This window comes from Ambystoma mexicanum, chromosome 6p, assembly GCF_040938575.1.
Source record: "Ambystoma mexicanum isolate Mex_15411 chromosome 6p, UKY_AmexF1_1, whole genome shotgun sequence".
Taxonomy (NCBI): Eukaryota; Metazoa; Chordata; class Amphibia; order Caudata; family Ambystomatidae; genus Ambystoma; species Ambystoma mexicanum.
The window spans coordinates 693,675,821-693,697,919 of NC_090935.1; the positions used below are offsets into that span (position 1 = coordinate 693,675,821).

At 43.5% G+C, this 22,099-nt stretch overlaps 1 protein-coding gene and 1 non-coding gene across 3 annotated transcripts in view; one reads left to right on the forward strand and one right to left on the reverse strand.

The window, feature by feature from the left end:
- Nucleotides 1–22,099, reverse strand: part of EDIL3 (EGF like repeats and discoidin domains 3) — a 1,821,558-nt gene that overhangs the window by 1,614,891 nt on the left and 184,568 nt on the right. The window lies entirely within an intron of this gene.
- LOC138512376 (U6 spliceosomal RNA) lies at nucleotides 19,536–19,644 on the forward strand. Its single transcript, XR_011281218.1, has one exon. It is a non-coding gene; the product is annotated as a U6 spliceosomal RNA (small nuclear RNA).

The window sequence follows — 22,099 nt, forward strand, 5'->3', positions numbered from 1 at the left end:
CTGAATTTGGTCCCTGTGGAATCCTGGGTGAATAAGGATTTAAGCTTCTGTCTTATGGTTATCTGGCCAGTGATGTAACTAGATGATGAGTTGCCGGGGCTGCTACCCTTCGACATCAAGTTAACCACAAAATATACTTCAAAATCCTATCATATGATCATGACATGGAGATATATTTAGGGGGTACCTCAAACATTTTGCCATTGGAATATTTTAAATATGCTATTGTCATTGTTATGAATAATATGCTTTTTTCGTTTTCTGATCAAATCATTCCACACATAAATCTAGAGTCTAGATATGACAGTTATGTGTTTCACCCTCCATTTTTCTTATCACAAATATGATGTATGCACAAACAGCTATCAGGTGACATGCATCCCTGAGTGTTGCTTTCAAAGGCATTAGGAATTACCCAATCCCACTTTGGCCTTTCTGCATAAAGATGTTGTGTGTCATAAGATTACTTTCAGATACATTTGGAATTGTTTTTCTTGGTGCTATCGTGGAAAAGACCTCTATTGAAAACCAATAAATATCACAAATACGCACCTTCGAAGGTATGTGGAAAATGTCACATTCCCAAGATTGAAAATTATTAAATTACATTTTGGGAACCTATAGATAACAACGAAATGTTGTTGTTGTTTTACATGTGACAAACATATCTACGATAAAGCACAGTGGGCTCAGTGATAATGTCTCAGTAACTTTAAAATGCCTGTAACCATGAACCACACATACACTCCTTTGGACAGCCTCAGCACTCGGGTGTAAAGCGTGGGCTGTCTTTCGTGATCAGAGGTTGACCTGTCCCTTTCCTCAATGTATTCCTTTCACAGCCTGTTCATTAATCACTCTGTCCCTCGCACGTGCGTTCAGGCTCTTGTCGTATGCAAAGGAACGATCGATCTGGGTGTTCATTAGTGGGGCACACAGGGAGTGATGGCCCAGGCACAATATTTCACCTAGCACTATACAACTTAAAGTCATGATCACTGTTGCCCAAAAGCCACAAATAGTCCCTCAAAAATCCAATCCTGATGCTTTTTTCTTTTAATGCAGGCCAATATTACCTCTTCATTCTTCACCAGAACCCAATGCTTTAAACTGGAGGGACTTGGAATACCATTTTTAAATATTGGTCTCTGGTTTCAGACAAAAGAAGGTGGCAAAATAATCCTTTGTTTGTTAGTTGTACTCTCCACACATTAGAAAAAACGTGTATGTCATACAGTGAAACAGTAACAGTAAAATAGGTAGGTGTACACTGGAGCTGTAAATAAGGCGCAGCCAAGCAACGAGGAACGAATCCTGTGCTCTCTCTCATGGGAAATGGATATAATGTGAGCACAGTGTGAACTGATTATGATGCAGCCTTAATGTCGCGGATGCTCGATGCATGCTTTATATTTAATGGTGGCCACTGCTAGCCATGGACCTGTGAGTTTAGGATTGCAAGCTCAGTTGCCACAGGCAACATTTCAGTCTTGCTGGGATCTGCTGCTTTCATTTCAGAGTTAATGGAAGCCATGCTAACATTTGAGCATACACAGGTTGGGATGAATAGGCAGTTTATGCAAGCAATTGCACTGAAATCATTAGGTAAAACTGTTTAGAGGACTTGAAAGCAATATGCATTTGTCACATGGAGGGAAAGTGAATGGGAGAATCTAATTACTTTTCTGCTATGAGTCTACACACTTCACTAGTAAACAATAGCGTAAGATCCACCAACCAGGGCATCAAAGCAAATCCCTGAGAAAACACTCAAATAACTTTCTCCATTGCAGCCCTTCTGACCCTGGCTGTTCGCCTCATCTCTGCTGCCATGAAGCGACCTAAGACTCTATCATCTTCTTACATCAGGTAAGCCCAGCAGGGGCCTTTTCACTTTTCAACAATAGCTGACCGCCTTCTACAGCATCTGCCGGCATGAAGAGTGCTCTCTGACCCTGCCCTGCTCCACAGCAATTGGCTGCATCTCTGTATGTATGGCCAATCTGGGGAGCCTAACGCAAAGTCGGCCCCCAGTTCAAAGACCCACTTTCTACGACCCTGTTACCATCTGTCTGGCCTCACTTCTCCTGATGTCTCTGGTGCAGGCCTGATGACCCTGGCTGCTCTTCTCATCTCTGCCGTCATGGAGTGACCTAAAACTCTACCATCCTCTTACATCTGTTAAGCCCAGCAGGACTACAATGGTTTTGTGTGCCTTTTTACATCACAATATTGGCCCCTGCTTGTCAAGATCTGCCGGCATGAAGAGTGCTCTCTGAGCCTGCCCTGCTTCACAGCAATTGGCTGCATTGCTGTATCTATGGCCAATCCGGGGTGCTGGCCCCAGTTCAAAGGCCCACATTCTAATGTCCTGTTACCACCTGTTTGCCCTGTCTGGCCTGCCTGGACTGTCTGGCCTGTCCGGGCGTGGCCACCATGCTGGCAACCCCTTACTTCTCTCTACATCTCCCCTTCCTTCTACATTGCTGCTCCAGATCGGACCCATCCCTCCATCTTCAGCTGATTGTCTTCACAATCCGATGTCCGTAAGAAAGGGAATCGATGCGGCCTTGCTCCGTTCTGGCTACACACGTGGAAACCTAATCCACCTCCACCTTCCAGCAGCTCCTATGTCTCCTCCGGTTGCCTCCTCTGCCCTCTTATATTCTGCCTTGTTTTCAAGACCCATCTCCTTTGTCTTTAGTCCACCCTATTTGGTCTTTGTCATCCAGTTTCCCTGATTACTGCATGACGTTCCTCTTGCTCCATGCATCTCCCTCATTGCTCCTGATCCCCGGTATCTTCGCCACTGAACTTTGTTAGCACTTGCTGTTACCTGCATCAACTTGCCACCATTGCTGCTCTCCTGGACTTTTAGATCCTCTGACTCTCTTGCCTTATCCTGCCGTTGGACTTCTTCTTCCTTCCTCTCCACCGCTGCTGCTATTGCCATCTGTGTCTTCAGATGTCCTCCTTTGCCGCTTATTCCTATGACTGCCCTTCTGTATTGTATTGTATTGTATTGTATTTATTTGTAATGCGCACCTAACCCGAAGGTAGCCAGGCGCAAAGGCAGCAAGAGGGTTGCAAAGCTTCGTTACATACGTGTGGCGAGGTCCAGCTAGGGTTACATTGCCGGAAATATCACGCCAAGTAGGAGGGTAGAACATGTACATTAAAGGCAGTACTATAAACATATTTACAATTAATGCGTAGGGGACGAACATAACATGTGCATTAGGGCAATACTATAAACAAATTTACATTCAGTGAGGCGCCACATGGTAGTGGCACATCTGGGTCTCTAGGAGTCATTGTGAGTCGAGAGATTTGAGCCAGTGGATGGTCCTAGCTCTGAACTGGTGGTAGGGTAGGTCCTCCCTGCACGACGGAGGGAGGGAGTTCCAGTATTGTGCTGCTTTTACTGGAAAGCTGTTTCCTCCAGATGTAGTACGTTTAAACCTGGGCACCAGAAGAAGGTTGGAATTGGCCGTTCTCGCGGGGCGGGAGAGGGTGGGTCTGGCAAATCTGGCGATGAGGTATTGGGGGGCTGCTTGGTGGAGGCATTTATGAATCAAAGACACTGATTTAAGAAATATCTTGTCCTTGGTGGATAGCCAATTAGCAGTTCTTCTGGAATCTGAGATATGGGCTTTCTTCGGGATGCTAAGGGCCGCTCTGAGGGCATCATGTTAACATTACTATTTTTATGCTTGTCACTGTTTTCCTTCCCTGGCTCCTGTGGCTCTGTTTTTTCTCTCTGTACTCTGCGTAGGGTTGTGAGTCTCTGTTTTTGTATTGCTCTCAAGCCCCCAATCTCCCTCGTATCCAACTGTTTTCCACTCTTCCTACCTTTCTACCCCCTTTATTTCCCCCCCGATCTTCGTACCCTAGAATTCACCTATTCTCCCGCTCCTGCACCTCTCCTTATCCCCTCCCCTGAACCTCTTGCAAATGCACAATCCTATTTGACCCCTCCTTTTCCTTGTCCTCCTCCCTGTCCATCCTTGACTTGCACACCCCTCTCCCCCCTCCCTTTTTCTCTTTTGCTATCCTGTTGCTACTTTCCCCCTGCACCAATAGGTGGCCTCCCTCCTTTTGCGCCCCTGTTACCATTTCCACCTTGGATCTCTGATGTCTTCTGGTCTTGCCTCCTTTCTAGCCCCTCTCTCCTTGCATTGATGCCTTCCCTAACCCTACTCCCCCCTTTATGCTCTCCATCATTTTGGTTCTGGTTCTGATTCCTGTTTCTTCATTATCACCCTTTCCTCCCTTCTCAGCTTTCTCCTCTGCCCCTCTACAGCACTTGCACAATCTGAATTGTCTTGGCCCAGTAGGATCGCTTTGTCTCCTGCTTTGTGTTTACTCCCACACCTGTTCCATCCTAACCTCCACTTCCCCTCATCCCACTCTCTCCCTTTTTATGTTAAGCACTTGCACGCTCCAAATAGTCTCACAACCTAATAGGAACATTGTTTTATTGTTGTTCATTCCTTCCTCGCCTTTCCCTCAAATCCCCTCCTCCACCTCTCCCCTACTTTCATGTTTTAGCACTTGCATGTTCTGAATGTTTCCAGACTTTTTAAGAACATTCTTTTTTTGGTTTATACCCTTTCCACGTTCCTTTCCCTCTACCCCTGTGTCATGATGCACCTTGAAACACATTTTTGCTGTATAGTGTGCATTACAAATAACCAATACAATACATTGGGCCTCATTATCAGTATGGCGGTAAGGCAAAAGTGGCGCCAGCATCGCTACCGTCACCGCTGCTACCATACCGCCATACTATGAGTTCTACTCACGGGTGCCCTTGCAGCCAAGAGGTTTTACCGGGTGGCCGTACCAGCACCCGCAAGCAGAACTGGATGGTAGCAGCGGTACCGTTAATAACTATGGGGCTCAAATGGGAATGGGGAATACATTTTTCTGGCGCCCAGAAAAGGGCAATTACCTGTTCCGCCAATGTCGTAATGACCTGGTAATTGCCATTTTCTGGATGCCAGATAAAAATCAATACCGGCGGCAGCTGTGCCTGTACTACAGGCACAGCTACCGCCAGCCTCGTAATGAGGCCCATTGTTTTTAAAGTATGAAAAGTATGGTGCATAACTGTTCATGACACTGGCCAAGTTAAAATATACTTTTCTTTGGTACAAGTACTATTAGCACTAGGACAATAAGTGTTCTAGTGCAAGCAATTAATGTATTAAATGACTGTTGCAAAGGGCAAAGAGCTAGAGCCAGACCAAACATTGCCTGGGGAAAAAATGCATTGCAAGTATATGTAATTTGCACTATGGCATGTTTGTCCTAGTGCTAACTGTAATAAGGCTTGTGCCTTTAATATCCCTGTCATGCCAAGTTGCTGTGTGAACAAATATGGTGTCACATGCATGGGTATCCAGGGTATCCATGTATCTCTCCACTGGCTCCTGGTGGCTCAAAGGATCAGTTCAAGACCTTTTGCATTGTCCACAAGGCTTTCTGGGGCTGGGGCCCAGACACCATCCAACTCTCTCTTCCTAAACACCTACATGATCGAGCCCTTCGCTTAGCTACCTCCAACTGTCTGAGGGCTAGGCGCTTCTCCAGGCAGAGAGTGGGGGCAGATCTCTCTCCTCCCTCCGGAATGGCCTCACTGCCCCTTTCAAACTCGAGCAGAACCCCCTCAGGTTCTGGAAGCAACTCAAGACCTTCCTTTTTGATTCTGCTTTCTCTCACTCTCTCCTGTGCTGACCTACCTGTCCGCTGCACTGACTGGTTGAGTGGCTATCCCCTGTACATTACGGCACCAGGCTCCTCCACAACCAGTGGAAATTCCACTGCCTCCGGACCCACTGCGCACTTACGGGTTGTATCTGTAACCCTGCAGTCCCCTGCCTCCTCGCACTTACCCAGATCTGATTGATCAGGCTGTACATACTCAGAGCATTGCCTGCCCTGATTGCACTTACCACTTCCCTTCCCCTGGCACTTCTCCACTCCCCCCCATGCACTTGCACAATCTGAGTGATAGAAGTCCTAGTAAGATCATTTGTTTTGTCCTCCTCTGTCTCCCTACCTTTGCTTGTCGTGCCTAGAGCCACTTGTGTACAGACGCGTTATAAATGACTCATCATATCATTTCATATCATGTGATCACACCTCTGGCGCCTGTCATCCTTTTGTGGGCCTCCTTTACAGTCTGCACAGTAAGCATAATTACTGGCTGTGTGTACACACAGATCAAACAACATTGGTGACAAGGTTGGTCTCGTCTGTGCCGGTGCAAGATCGTTGATGGACCTCTGCTGTGAGCAGGTTTGCTGTCCAGCAGCATGAAAAGAAAAGGCTCAATACGAGGTTGCTGCTGGCCCTGCCCCAGAAATTATCCCATGCCGATTTCAGTGCTGTGACAGTGTGGTCACTGATTTCAAGGTGGGTGATCACCCGAGGTTGTGGCTATCTTGTGGAGTGCTTGTGTACCTCTCTTGTAGTCAAGACACTTTTCCTGGTGATATCACTTATTGTGTTGGTGTGAACCTATTATTCTTACCCTGATTGCTGCTGTTTAGTGCTTGTTTTGGAGGACCTGCATTGTGACAAAGAAATAAGAAGAGGAAAATCGTATTTTGGAGAGGAGACAGACATATCATAGTGTGTGACCAAACTTCAGTCTGCTGAAGAAGCAGATGGAGCACCTGGTCCCACAATGATGCCCAAGCAACAGAGATCTCTAGCTCAGTAACTGAATTCAACATTCTAGGTGTTCTTTCAGATCTGGGTCCGAGGTGGGCCATATGGGTCAAACGTTTGGAAATGTACTTTGACGCCAGAGGAGAACTTAATGGTAGCACCAAGAAATCCACACTTTTGTAGTCTGCGGGTCCTGCAGTCCACAGGATCTTCAAGCCGGTGTCCCGAACAGACAACTCATATACTGAGTCTACTGCAGCTTTCAGCAACTAGTTTAGTCTAATGGTAAATGCAGGTTACGAGCATTTTCTTCTGAGGTACATAAAAAACAGAAAGATGATGTGTCGTTAGACACATTTCACACAAGACTGCACCAATTTGTATTCACGTGCATTTTACATGGTGAAGAAAAGGTTCACGCTCAAGTAATTCAAGGGTGTTTGCCGGTCAAATTACGCAAACAGTTTCACAGGTAACCTGGTATATGTCTAGTCAGGTTTTTGGAACTGGGCGGTCACAAGAGCTGGAAGATGTGAGGGCATCTTGGAAGGACTCTACCCTTAAGAATATCAAGAATGAAGGTGCATATGCTAATGGCAAGGATGCTGCAAGACAATTCCGGAAAGGGAACACCCCAAGCTTGATTAGACAATCAGAACCATCTAACATATGCCCACACTGTACTTACTCTCTACTGCATGCTGGGGATTGCCCTAGCGAAATGCTATATTTTCGGCAGATGCGGAAACACCAACCACTTTGCGAAAGTATGTAGGGCACAGTTACCTCTGTAGTCCTCTCAAAGTAAACCGAGGCAGAAACAATAAACACAGAGACGCAGACACAAAGTGCCTTGTGGATGCTTCAGTGCATGGTGAGGATCCCAAATTCCGAGATGAGTGGCATTCTTCATTTCCAATGTGTTAGGGGCAGGACAAAAATAGAGGTGCCAACCACAACGCATAGTAGGAATTCAAGAAACAGTTTCCTCAGTCATTATAGACACTGGTGCGTCTGTAAATGTGATGGCTCGGCCGCATTACAAGAAGTTCCACCGGCCTGCAAGGCTGCAAATGAAGGCAGTGCACATATTCACTTCTAGTGGCGTGAAACCTACCACACTCCAGGGTGCTTTCATTGGCATGGTTATGCATGGGTCTAAAACAATATTTTCGTAACAGCCTTGATTGTAGCAACTCTGTCGGGCTGTGCAGTGACTGAGGCCCTCATATGCTAATTTTGCATTTGGTGTCTACAATGAGCATTACAATTCCCTGGTGTCATAGTTCCAATCTGTTTTTGATGGAATTGGGTGTTCGAAAGGACAGCCGATCAGGCTTCACATAGATAAGCCAATTCATGAAGAAAAGTTAATGAGGAACTTGACAAGTTGTTGGCATAAGACATCGTTGAGCCAGTGGAAGGCCCTGCACTGTGGGTCTCCCCAATCGTGGCACTATTAAATCGCAAGCTAGTAGACTGCATGTGGATTTGTGCATACATGAGGATCCCGAATAAGGCCATAAAAAGGGAAAAGGCACTTAACACCAACAATTGAAGAAATTGTGTCTGCGCTGCAAGGTGCCAGAAATTTCAAAATAGGACTTACGACCTGGGTGCCACTAGTTGAGTTTGCATCAGCCCTCTAGGTACATCACTATGTTTTCCACCCACAAGAGTCTATAATGCTACAAGTGGATGAGCTTTGGCATCTCGTCAGTGGCCGAGGCATTTGCGCATGCTGTTACTTGAGTGCTGGCTGGACTGCCCGGTGTGATTAACATCAGTGATGATACTGTGCTGTTTGCTAAAACAGATGTGGACTGCTAAGCAAGGCTGCAGAAAGTCCTGGAAAGTATACAATGTATCGATCTGAAGCTTCACAGAGAAAATGCATTTTTCTGCAAAGATGTCTGGAATCTTTGGTATATATCCCAGAAGGGGTGAACCTCTGCAGATCCACAGATCCACAGAAAGTGCAGTATATTCAAGAGGCACACACACCCACCAATGTGTTGGAGCTCTGCAATTTCTAGGGGTTGAATCAGTACTGTAGCAGATTTATCAAGAATCTGGCCATACTCTCCAAAACATTGCAAACATTGACCATGAAGAACGCCCCATGGCAGTGGACTGTGCAGGAGCAAAAGGCATTTCTAGAAATCAAGATGACTCTCACATCTGAACTGACCATGGCATTTCCTGACCCAAGCAAGCAGTCTAAACTGCTTGATGATGGGAGCCCGTATACCCCGGGAGCAGTATAGTTGTAAGTGGACCATAGGAAGACATGAAGTCAGTGGTGTGTGCCAATAGGGCATTGTCTACTAAAAAGCAGGGATATTCACAATCTGAATTTGAGGTGCTGGCTGTATTATGGGGTTTCCAGTATTATCATCTTTTTATTTATGGTAAGCCTATTGCTGTGGTTACAGACCACACGCCTTTGCTTCCCATCATGGTGGCGTCCTCTTTTCTTCCCCCAGTGAGGATTGAGACGATTGAGAAATAGCTCTATCATACTGTCCCCGAGGTGATGATCCCACTGACTATCTCTCAAGGCACTCAATCTATTAAATAACAGAGGTGTCTGAACAAGAAATTGATACTGAACACCACCTATTCAAGATTACAGAGAGTGCTGTGCCCAAGTCCAGGTTGGTTGAGGAAATTGCATCCAGGGAAGATGAGTGCTCCCAGATTATTGGAATCATCCTCCTGAGTGGTGAATTGAAAAAGGGCTCTGCTCCAACTAGGAAACAGGCATACGAAATCCAGAGCTGTCCTGGAGAAGCTATGGAAAGTAAAGAATGAACTGACAATAACCCCAGAAAGGCTACTACTTCATGATTCCTGGATAGTGATTCCTACAAATCTGGTGCAAAAGGTGATAGGACTGGCTCATCAAGGACACCAAGGTGAAGCAAAAACAAAGGCTTGTCATTGGCTGAAAGTGTGGTTTCCTGGATAAAGTTTACCAATATGTCAAGCTGCCTCACCTGGGCAATGTCTCCCTCTGCCTCTTTTGCTCCATTGAATGGGTTTTTCCATTTTGAAACCTTGTCTCCCTTTTTAGCTTTACCCGCCCTTTCATTCATCATTGTTTGATATTTTGTATAGGTTGACTCAGCCATCCCGCAGCTCAATGATGTCTTAAACAATCCAGCGCCTTCAAGTCCAGTATTGTTCTCCTGCTGCTACATACATAAAGGCTCAAGTGAGGCCCCTTCCCCTCCTTTCATTTTTCATATCCTGGATAGATATGCATACGTCCTTGTGCTAACATGACAGCTGAACTTGTTTGCTAGCTCCTCTATAGACGCTAGCCATCGCAGCTAGCAACTGCTTTGCATAATTCCATGTCCATGGCTTCACTGAGTTGGAATGCCCTGACACGACTCAAGGCTCTTTGGGTCAACTCAAAAGATAGTATGTCCCCCACCAGGGTAATATATATGCCCGTGATGTCAGCGCCCTGCCCTCAAGCTTGAAACCACGCAGAAGACCCTTGTTCGGGTCAGTGGTGCCAGCACAGGCATTAGTACAATTGCAAGATGCCTACACAATATATGTTTGCTCTCCATTTTGTGAACCCTTACAATCACCTCTCCAGCCCTGTGTTTTGTCTGACAAATAGACAATTCACTGATTTTAAAATGTTCTGTGCTCTGTTTTTTGTAGATCCACATACTTAGGCCCAGAAGAAGGCAGCCTTCACTGCCTGCCGAAACGTCATTGGACCAGCACTCCCTTTTGCAGTCCACTATACACCATCAGAAAATATTCTTCCGATGTTGACCTTAGATTGGTCTTTACGCACCAGCTGTGACCATGTAGCTGTCACCTTTATATCCAGAACAATTTTGTTCAACTTGTTAAGAGTCTACAATGTAATTCACAAACAGTCCGAAATATACGTCCTTTCTATCTGACCACATTAGGCTCTAATTCTGTGGGCTTTTTCCCCCCAGTTTTAATACAAATTCATGCATGTTATTGGTTTTGCATTTTTCTGTCTATCATGTATGTGAAACATATTATTTGCTTTGTAGTCTAAATATACGTACTAGTATGTTAATCACTTAGAGTGCATTCAACGTCTTAATCTGTGTCAATGATTGTTAAAGATTTTTGTTTATCAGAAGTGTTATACAAACACAGTTAATAAATGGCACCCACTAAGTCAACCGCTTTTCTGTCTCAACACATTTGTAATGATTCTTACATGTGTCCCAGGTTTGTGCTATCTGCTTCATTTGGCACTACCGTTTCCTTTGATTTGAACACTCAGGGCAGAGACAGGGTTCTTTCTTTCTCTTTGTTGAGGTTAACTTGGTTACAGCCTCTGCCTTTTGAAAATATTCACACTGTAATGACAAGTGTGCCAACACTGTACATGGGTAGACCAGGCCCCCTCTGTTCTCAAATCACCTGGGCAATGAGCTCCTCTAAAACAGTACATGCCCAGCAACTGTGATCCATGGGGTTCGATTAGTGTGGATTTTCGGTCGCTCAGAGTTCTGGAACTCTTCATGGCGATAACTGACCAATGGAGCCAATATCCAGGGGTGGAATTTGTGGTGTCTACAAAGGCTGAAGAAATGTTGCCAGTTCAAGAGAACGTGTTTGCAGCACATGAATACCCAAAGGAGCAATGTTGCAACAATGGGCCACCTTTTAAAGGAGACAGTTTGTGCAGTTTCCTTGAGGAATGGGGGATACACCACAGGAAGTTCATTATGGCCATGGGCAAATGGGGATGTTGAATGGTTTATGAGCATGCTCATGTGCGCAATCAAAGAACAAGCAAGTGTAAGGCTCTGTACCAGTTTCTGTTCGAATACTGATTGACCCCTTATTCGGCGACTACAGTAACTCCCGCTCAGGCATTATTGGGCAATGCCCCAAAGTTATCACACGTCATCATTCGTCTGCGGAACCAGGTTGGATTGATGATTCGTCATACGTCAGGGCCACAATATGTACTGTCAGGATTCGGAGATTGGTGATTCAGTGCTGGTTAGAATGTGGCACTCGGCGGAAAAGACGAGTCTCCTTATGAGCCATGCCCATTCATGGTGCTGGATAAAAACGACTTGATGATGACAGTGTCGAAAGAGGTTATGCCAGCATTAATCGCCAGGGTGGGTGCATCAGTGACAGACTCGGATGAGTATGGATTGGGCAGTGAGGACGATGGAGACAGTGATGACATCAGGGGAGCTGATAGCAGGCAAGTCTGAAGTCCAAGAAAGGAGAGTTCTCATTCGGTCAGGGTCACAGGAAGAAACGGAGAGCCAGAAGAGATATCCAGTGAGGTCATCGAAGATTAAATTTGGAAAGCATAAGAAAGATTGAGCTGAAACCCTGTTATAAGAAAATATATATTACATCTCTCTGTAGTACCTTGCTATGTTTAATTTTGTTGTTGTGAGATCTTGTTATGATGAAAGGGGGATAGCCGGTCAAGTGAGTAGAGCGCTTGCATTCGTGCAGAGCCTGCTAATGCAGGTTCAAATCCCAGTAGGGCCAAACTCAGCCTTTCATCCTTCCGAGGTCGATAAATGAACACCACACACCGTGGGTAATAATAAGCAGCGCTCAGATACCTGAGGGTTCGTAGTGCTATATAAGTGCCACATTATTATTATTATTATGTTATAAGGTCTCTGCCTTTAAGGTTATGTCCTTGTCACGTCACTGCATCGTATGAATAAATATGGCATCACGCTGTGTGGGTAAGAATAGCACAAGTGGGCAGCCGTGTACTCAGAGATGTGGCTCCTGTTATCCTAGTGTGTGCCTCCTTTACTGTCTGCACACTAAATATAATTAGTGGGCTGAGTCTGTGCACACGCACCAAAAACACTACCTGCTCTTGCACTGCTGCAATGCGTCCATAATAATGGCCTGTTTGAGAAAGCCATGCTCAGATGTGGGCCAGATCACAAGCATTGAGTTCATATGTGGATTTGGGATATTTTATTTCAACACATATTACTAATGGAAATGACAAGACATGTTATGCAGATAGAACATAGTCATATTTTATAACATGTTCCTGGTGTATTTAAATTACATGTGAAAGGCATGATTAACAAAGCAATATGTTTCCCAATAACGATGTGCACTTAGAGGCAGAAGCACACAATTCTATTTCCTAACTTTGAAATCTAAATGCATACCCGTTGGTAAATTCCTAATCAATACATGTATATATAACCGTCCATTCATACCAATGTTGGGATGCATGCCCAGCACCCCGGTCCCCCCAAGCAGTTCACACTGAGAGCAATAATCTAAGAGTGAATGCACTTAATGGCACGAGGTGGCAGGGTGGAGGTGTATAGACGGAGCAATAGGATGTAGAAGCTTGTAGACAGTGCTCACCTCCATCCCTGCCCCCATCCCAGGCAATTGCCCAAAAGGACATTCTATTAAGTAAGACTAAGCCATTTCTTGTTTGTAACTGTAGGCCCATGCGATCTGAAAGGAATGTGCACAGCAAAGGACGGGTGGGGTTGCACCTGGTTCTGAAGGACGATCTCATGAGAGGCAGGGCAGAGTTCTGAAGCTGCCAAAACATGTATCCCAGATTTAGAGGAACCATGTCCTCAAATCAGCAGCCATTCTATTTGAACTCCTAGAGGCCCACCATCCCAACTACTAAATCCCTCAACTGTTGATTGATTAGTGTGTTTGGAAAGGGCAGTTTAGGGAGGGGATAGACCATACGAGTGGAGCACAAACAGAATGCCCTATGATCTGTACTACGAGGTTCGCGGGGTGAGGATAACACATGTATGCCAACGGCGGGGAGGCATGGTGGGGGCACTGGAGTGTCTGGGTTCTAACAAAGCTCCTCGCATTTTTAAGAGCCATATTGACCTCGAGAGTATCCACTAAGTGCATGTCTAATTAACAGGTGCACATCACAAACACGAAAAAAGCAAAAGTCTTTTCATCTAATGAGCCAATTGCATTGCTAGGGTGTGAACCTATCGAGGCCAAGGACCACGTGGAACAAGAGCAATACAAACAATTGCAGCCAATCATCTGGTGGTCATTAAGGGACCGGCATTATGTATATAAGGGCCACTGGAAATGAGAATTATGTGATTATATTGTATACTGTTTGTGTCATGAGTGATGTTGTTGTTCTTAAAATGCCTTGTTTGCTTTGAACTAATCAGTGAGCTCCGTGCAGTAGGGTTTGAATGCCCCTGCTAACATGTATTTTTCTTTTTGGAAGTCAATGTCATCCCTGCACACGCTGTTGAGAGCTTCTTTCTCTGGTGGGTTTCATTTATTCAGTGCCTGGTTGTCAGGAGGTCTGCCAGACACCAATTGCTTGCACATTTTTCTCTGACATGGTAGTTGTCGAATTCCCGGATGCCTAATTGATTTCATTAATTGAGGATAACCAGCAAGAAGTTTTGTTCTATCGGTTTTTGCACTGTCAATATAGATTAAAAATGTCAGAACAGTGCATTTTCACCTCCACTTACTGAAAACATCTTAGGTGCGACCTGCATCTGAACATGTGATGTCTTGTCCTTTGCGGGGAACTTCACATTGTTTTAGCCAGACACCTGTCATTTGAGCAGCATATGAATTAAACCAGTAGCCCCCAGACAAACCCTCTGTCACTATGCTAAATGCTCAGTTTATTAACTCGTCTAGCAGGGCATCACTGAAGCCTGTTTTTGTTGTTCTCACCCTTTCATGTTTACAGGACATTGCATTTAAAAGCAGGGCTCCATCAATGGATTATGTCATAACCAATTTAAGAAGGATTCTAATCTGAGGCACATGTACATTCATACCTAGCTATGCCTTTGCAGGCCTATTACATCTTATACATTTTTAACACACGTGCACATGTATTTCTTGTACATATACCCAAAACACGCAACGTCAATTTAAGTAGGTTAGAGACAATGGCCATTTCATGGAATTATTCAAACAGGGATTTGCGGGCAGAATGATACACAAATCCCTGTTTCACATGCAAATAATTCCATTAATCAGGGCCAATGGGCCTGATTCACAAAGCGTTTTTCAGTGTGATAATCTCACTGAAAAACGCTTTGTGAGCGAGGGTCAATGTGTTCCTGTTGTTTGTTCATTGGTCCACGACGCAATTAGGCCATTTGTGATGTCACGTGTTTCAGTATGCAGAGTGCATGACAGGGGCATACGTTATGGTTTCATATCTTAACATAACTGTTAAATTTCTATGGCTGTTGGATTTTGTGCTGTAACCATAGCATCCCTTTAATAACGTTATTTTTTTGTGCTGAATTTCACAGGTTTTTATCAGGAACAAGTAACCATCATATATCTTTAACAGCCATTTCACTGAATTTCAAAAGTTTTTATGAGGGCAAATGTAGCATATTGTCCTTTGAACAAAGATTTGGCTTTCCATGAATTTCAACAGTTTTTAGGAATGAAGATGTTTCCGGAAGTTCCAGCACTGTATGCACGTTATGAACAAGTCCTATTGTGATATACTTGAAAGAATCATAAACATTTAACAAACATAGTGTTTGCAGCACATATTGAGGAGTGCCACTTTGAGCAGCAAATGCTGGGGATGGACATTATGGCTGAATTGCCTAAGGCATGAGGTTTTGGCCATCGCCCAGTCCCCACTAACCCACCCACACACGCTACTGGACTTGACCTGTTGCCTGACTGAGTTTAAATTATACCCCCATATTGACAATGTGGACCACTGTCCATGGCTGTGTGGACCTGGCCAGTTGTCGCAATCCTTGGGGTTTGGCTTCAATCGTGTTAAATACAACAGGCCATATAAGCCGCTGTGTTCAGGTGTAAGTAGTGTCTGGAAATTTGAAACTACAAATAATTGTCAGACAGCCACAGAGTTCAGTTTTAAAGTGAATGTTTCTTATGTGACGCATTATGTGGAAGTCAATATTGCAAATAGGCGGACAATACACAGGGTGGAAATCCTAAACGTAAATGTAACCAGAGTTAGCAAATGCCATATGGAATCTGTTGACATTATTGCCATTTAAAATTTAGAAGAAGTATATATTTGTTAAATTGCAAAAACATATTTTGTGATCGTTCCCTTCAAGGAACAGCTGCCATGTTGTAAAAATGGGTAACTCCCCCAGTAAAGCACATTAAAGATGGCAGGGAAATGGCATGGCTGTAATTCATTATGCTGGCATTAGAAGTGAAGAAAGTCCTTCAATCTTCCTTTGATGATAAGACTTCTTTAAAACAACTTGGGGAATGTAGCAGGGACATGAGCCTTTATAATACGTCTCTCACTTAAAAATCTAGAATGGGACAGTAACTACTATTATGAAAAATAGCAAGGAACAGATGTTGCATACATTTACCAAGGGGCTGGCTAAGAATGCAAGAAGTGGGCGATTAGAGTGGTCCCTGCAAGGTGATACATGGTGTATATATATATCTTAGGGTGACTTTGTGCTGTGCATGTTATTGTAGCCAGAAACACCTCCCAAATACAAATTTGCCACCACAAAGCTTAGGCTGGGGGTCGAACTGATTCATGTGTTGCAAGCAGGAAACCATGTCTTCTAGATAATTGTATTAAATATGTTGTGTGGATGAAAGAATGACAGAAGATAAACCCATGATCTCCAAACTGTATGTAGGCCTCTCTTTGACAAACCGTTCCCACTAATGTTAGATTTCAGAATCCTTCTCCAAACGTCTGGGCACATATAGCGACAAGTGAAAATTCCCTCACATTAATTACTCAAAGAATATCCCCTTAAGTAAGGACCATTTATCAGACAAGTGTTCCGCCACATTGGGAGTCACATGGGGATAACTGGGCACTGAGATCACCACAGGGGGGAATGGACATTGTGAGCTCTATGGGGACCTAAATAGCCAGTGAGTGAAACATGGGGTACAATGGAGCACCAAGAAACATACAAATATGTTCTGACAGTGGCACTCTGGGATATACTGTAAAAAGGCATCATTCTGGCAGTGGCAGCTTCTCTATAATGGACAACCGAGCTGCAACCTGCAACCAATCCACCTATTATTTTTAGCATTTTTATTGTTTTTTTATAGCGCTTTATGTCAAAGCACTGAACTTAAGAATGCTAAAACAAAAATGATAAAACATCGAGAACATCCCAATCAGGAGGACAGAACATGTTCCTTAAGGTGAGTTCTAAGAAGAGGGAAACCACAAATAGAGCAAGAGATAGAGGGAGAGTGTTCCAGTATTTTGTGGCTAGTCAAGAGAATGAGCGAAAGCGAGATGGCACACAGTGAGAATGGGGAACGGATAAGAGAAATGGAGACTGAAACCTGAGAGAACAAGATTGGGAATAGAAGGTAACAAGATCAGAAGGATAGGGTGGAGCAAGACCATAAAGACGTTTAAGAAGAATACAATGAGAATTATACCATAGACAAGAGTGAAAAGACATTTTGCAGCAAGAAAGAGATAGATTCACATGGAGATAGGTGGAGAAGTAGACAGGTGGAAGAATTGTAAATTGATTGAAGAGGGGCAATTCGGTAGCCAGGAAGACAAAGAAGCATAGTAGAGCAATAAAAGAGATGGGAGAATACAAGAGAGGAAAGTAAATACTCAGGGTATTGAGTGGTAAGAAATTGGCGTGACCTCCGGATATTTTAAAGCTGTAAATGACAGGAATTAGATATTGCAGAGATGTGTGCAGAAAAAAATAAGGAAGAATCGAAAATAATGTCCAATTTATGGGCAGCAGAAGAAGATACAATTGAGGATGTAGGGAAGGAGATGAAAGGAGGCGGAAGAGGGGGGTTCATTGTGGCAGGAAAGAAGATAATCTCAGATTTTGAAGGGTTCAGATGAAGATAGTAAGTAGACACCGAAGCTTGGATAGCAAGGAAAATGCAGAAAGAGTAGATTGCAGTGCAGGGGTGAAAGAAGAAAAGGATAGTCAGCTGCATAAAGGTGATGGAGGCTCAAAAGGAAGAAATTGTGGAAGCAAGAGGGATAGCAGAGAAAGTTATGAGGAAGCGACCTACAACCGAACCGTGGGGTACACAGTGGTTAATTATGGAGCAGCCAGCTGCCTGTAGAAAAGTAGAAAGAGAATAATGCTATTGATTGGTCTCTCTCCCTGCAGGAATCCTATATTGTAGCACATGCAAATGGGCCATGTATGGCTGGCGTATAAATCTCTCCCCATCAGGCATGCACAATTGTCCATGCAGGCTGGGTTGATGCAGTGAGAGTGGATACTACTGTTCACCCTCATCTCATTGCGGCAGAATTGGAATCCGTTGGATGCTAATGTTCCACAGCCCAGGCCCAGCAAGCACATTGTCTGCAGGCTCAGGGCTCTGACACATGACAAACCCAATGCTTCCTTGCATGGTTTGTGGGATCCTTTATGGAGGTGGAAAACAGAGGGACTTGGATGAACTTTAAGGTAAGGTGTGTGTGTAAGTGAGATGTGGATGTTTTTGTGAGTTTGTGTATGCACATATGTGAGAAGTGCAGGTGTCTGAGAGCATTTGAGAGGATGTGTGTATTGGTCGGAATGTGAGGGTGTGTAGGTGTGTGTGTTTGTGTATGTGTATATTTTTTTGTTTTGTTTTTATTTTATTGATCATTGTAAGGCGCTTTATGCAACAGAATTGTGTTTCAAAGTGGCACAAGACTAAATGGGAAGGGACACAGCGGAAATAATAACAGTGACAAGAAACAAAAGGCAACAATATCATATATACAATCATGGAACTACCATGCCTTATGGCATTCGGCATGCAAGTGCATTGATGAGAAGTACAGGGGAGGTGGATGGAAGGGGGAGCAGAGGAGTGGATAACTGCTGGTGTGGGAGCCCAGAACGGAAGTGCTAAGGGGAGTCAGGAGGAGCACCTCAGGCTAAGTTCTAGTACAGGCACCTCTAAAGAGTGGTATGTGGAGCCATCGGGGAAAGGCCTGCAGGGCAACACAGGCGGGGGGGGTGCTGGTAGTGACTGGGAGAAAGGGCCTGAGAGTCTTTGAGGTTCATGAGGAGCAGGCCACCGGTCACAGAAGTGACGGGCGGATGGAACCCATACCCCCACATATTGTGGGGTTAAGGGTGCAAGACCAAATTATTTTATATGGGCAGGTTTGACATATTATTAGCACATGGTTTTAAGTGGAAGTGGCATTACTGATATATATATATATATATATATATATATATATATATATATATATATATATATATATATATATACATATATATATATATATATATATATATATATATATATATATATACACATATATATATATATATATATACACATATATATATATATATATATGGCGTGGCACTGGTGTCATGGAAGTATATTTAAGTGGCAACAAGTACGTATCGGTAGCACAACCACCATGAACTTGATTGTAAGTGGCAATTCTGATATATATTAGGGGCATCAACATCATGAAACAGAAACATGAAAAGTGTTGCCCTGCAAGAGGCAATTTAAGTAACTTCAGGTTTAAGAATATTTATAGGAGAATCATCACATCATTTTAACTGAAGGAGTTGGTATTTTTGAGCTACTGATAAAGACTGTCAAACCCTGTGAAATTTGATTTGAATCAGAATTGTATCAAAGGCCGCATTTGAACTAGTTGCCCAAGCAGCATTGCCTGCAGTCTAGTGTGCCCAAACATGTGAAGGTCATGAATCAGTGAGGGGGCCTACTTCGGATGTCGGCATGCCTCGAGGCATGGCCCGCTTGACACGCTGACTCTCTTTTTCCAGCAGTGCAACTGGCCTACGGTAAGCTTGTGTGCCATTTTGGAATATACAGCACATTGAAAGAGCAGTAATGTGCTCGCTTCGGCAGCACATATACTAAAAAATTGGAACGATACAGAGAAGATTAGCATGGCCGCTGCGCAAGGATGACACGCAAATTCGTGAAGCGTTCCAAAACTTAAAAAAAAAAAGAGAGCTGTAATGTCAACTTGAAAAGTAAGGAGCTAAGTATACTGATAATGAGTATTAGCTATCTTTCCAAGGCACCATAGTTACTGTAGAGACCTGGCCCTAAAGACAGATAACTCACCAGTATCTGGAACCCAAAAGGAAACAGTGTTTACAATATCATGCTTATCTTTAATATTGCCTATTTTAGCATTGTGATTCCTAGTTATCCAACCAGCCTCTTTTTGATATGTATTATGTTTATTTTGTGTTGGTTCCTTTGCAGGGGTAGGGTTGTAGTTGTTTAACTTATATTTAGCTTTTAGTAAAAACGATTCTTTTATAAAGACTTGTTTAGGACATTGCTTTTATTTTATATTGTAACTACTGTGATTCTTTGGTTGCTTCCTCTGCTGACCCACCTGCCTGATAATGCAACCAAAGGCAATTGAGGAATACAATCCACATTTGTCTGTATAACCTCTATGATTGAACATCTCTGGGCCTCGTTGTGGTACTGCACATTGGATATCTTCTAACCAGTCACAATGTAATCCGAAATATTGTATCTCTTAGATTGCAACCCTTTGATGCTGAATGGCTAGTCATGGCTAGTCATGTATGCCCGAACTGTTCCCTAGTGAGAACATTAAGTTTCCAAGATTATTTGTTGCCTACTGGAAAAACTGAATTCTCAGTCGAAATCGAATATCTTCCATACTTTCCCAAAGAATGCCCACTTAATAAATTATGCATACAGGGAAGAAGAGACATCTAAGAAAAGATTAAAGAAAATAGGCACAAAATAAAAAGCAAATTGGAATATAGGATATACGTATTATTAAACAGTTTGATCTGATTTAAATGTTCATGGACTGTGTGCAATACCTGAGATAATGGGATTGTGGCAAACATTGCTCAGCAACTAAACAGTGACAACGGCATTGGTGGAATGAACTAAAGGTCATTACTATAAAGACAGAAGCACTCATTATAAGGACTACTGTGCAGTAATTCGTTCCACTATGTTGAACATACTTAGCTGCATATAATGACAAAAACAGCTTAATTTCCTTCCAGCCAATGGATGTCTTCTGGTCCTATCCACATTCCAGGGATTTCCCTCTCTGGCTGGTTCTGCTAAGGTTTACACACGCTCAACTCGGCCCTAAAATTGGGCTTTACTGTATATTTACATCATATCATCATTGCATGTGTGTCAACTAAACCCAAACAAATGCCAATACATACACTTTTTTGTAATGAAAACTATGACGTTTAGAAACATTGTTAGTAAAATGGCAAACAAATGCACAATACAGCATTATGGAGTAGTAGCGAGGGGTGTCATGCTTGTTTGAGGTGTATAGGCAGCCCCCTTTAATAGCAGTGAATTGTTGCCCGAGAGACATTCTTCCATTTGGACTCTACGTCAGCGATAGAATAACTGCTATAGTGTGCCATCAAGAAAGCCTTCCAGTATATCTACCTCAACATAATCAATGCATTTTTATGTCATTCCATAGGCAGTGAACATGCCAATCTGATCTGCCAAATGTGTAGGGTATATAACCCTCTAGTTTGGGCACATCAACACACATCTCAGAATTGAAGACTGATGGCACTTGACACAAAGAGTAGACAGCAATTGAGAAGATAGGAAGATTGTAATACTGTTTGCATCAGGCAGAGTATAAAGATAATGATGGCCTTCCTCACATCAAAGGAAGACAGCATCATAAGTTTTAGATGGACAAGAATTTGGGTAGCATCTTGAGTCAAAATACTATAGGCCTAACTGACTCAGAAAAGGCTACTGCTGGCAGTGTATCCATTGGTAGGACAATTTACTCATCCTGCAGAATGTCAGGAAAGCATATTTCCTCTCAGGTTATGTCACCATTATGGGTTCCCGAGAGCAGTCGCCCTTGTGCTTGAAGGTTTGTTGGTATTTTAGAAAGTGCATGTGCTACTTACTATAAATGTAGCTCATCTTTGCTGCTACATAAATATTAGGCACACATTTTGATATATGTATTCCCTTTTAGTTATCTTGCCAACATGATGCTTGTGTGGTTATTTGGTTCTCTTCTCAAAGATATGGATGGTGTGCAATGCTATTAGCCCTCTGTATATGTATAGTTGTGGGTACACCTTGATAGAGGAACTGTGGGCACCTGGCTTGTTTCTCGTGGTGCTTCCTGTAGATTGTCCACCCAATTATGTGCATTATGATATTGGCCGGGTAGAATGAATTGCAGATGGTCTCAAATGTGGTCTTCACTGAAAGCAAATCTTACGACAGGATTATAACTTCAAAAGGGTACACACTGGATCCCACGCACAATATACAAAGAAATCTACACAAAATGTATTGGCCTGCCGGATGGCCATGGCAGTCACCAGTGGGAAAAGCCATGCCTGCTGCTTCCTTTAATGAGGTGCACACCTTTGCTGGAAGATAATAT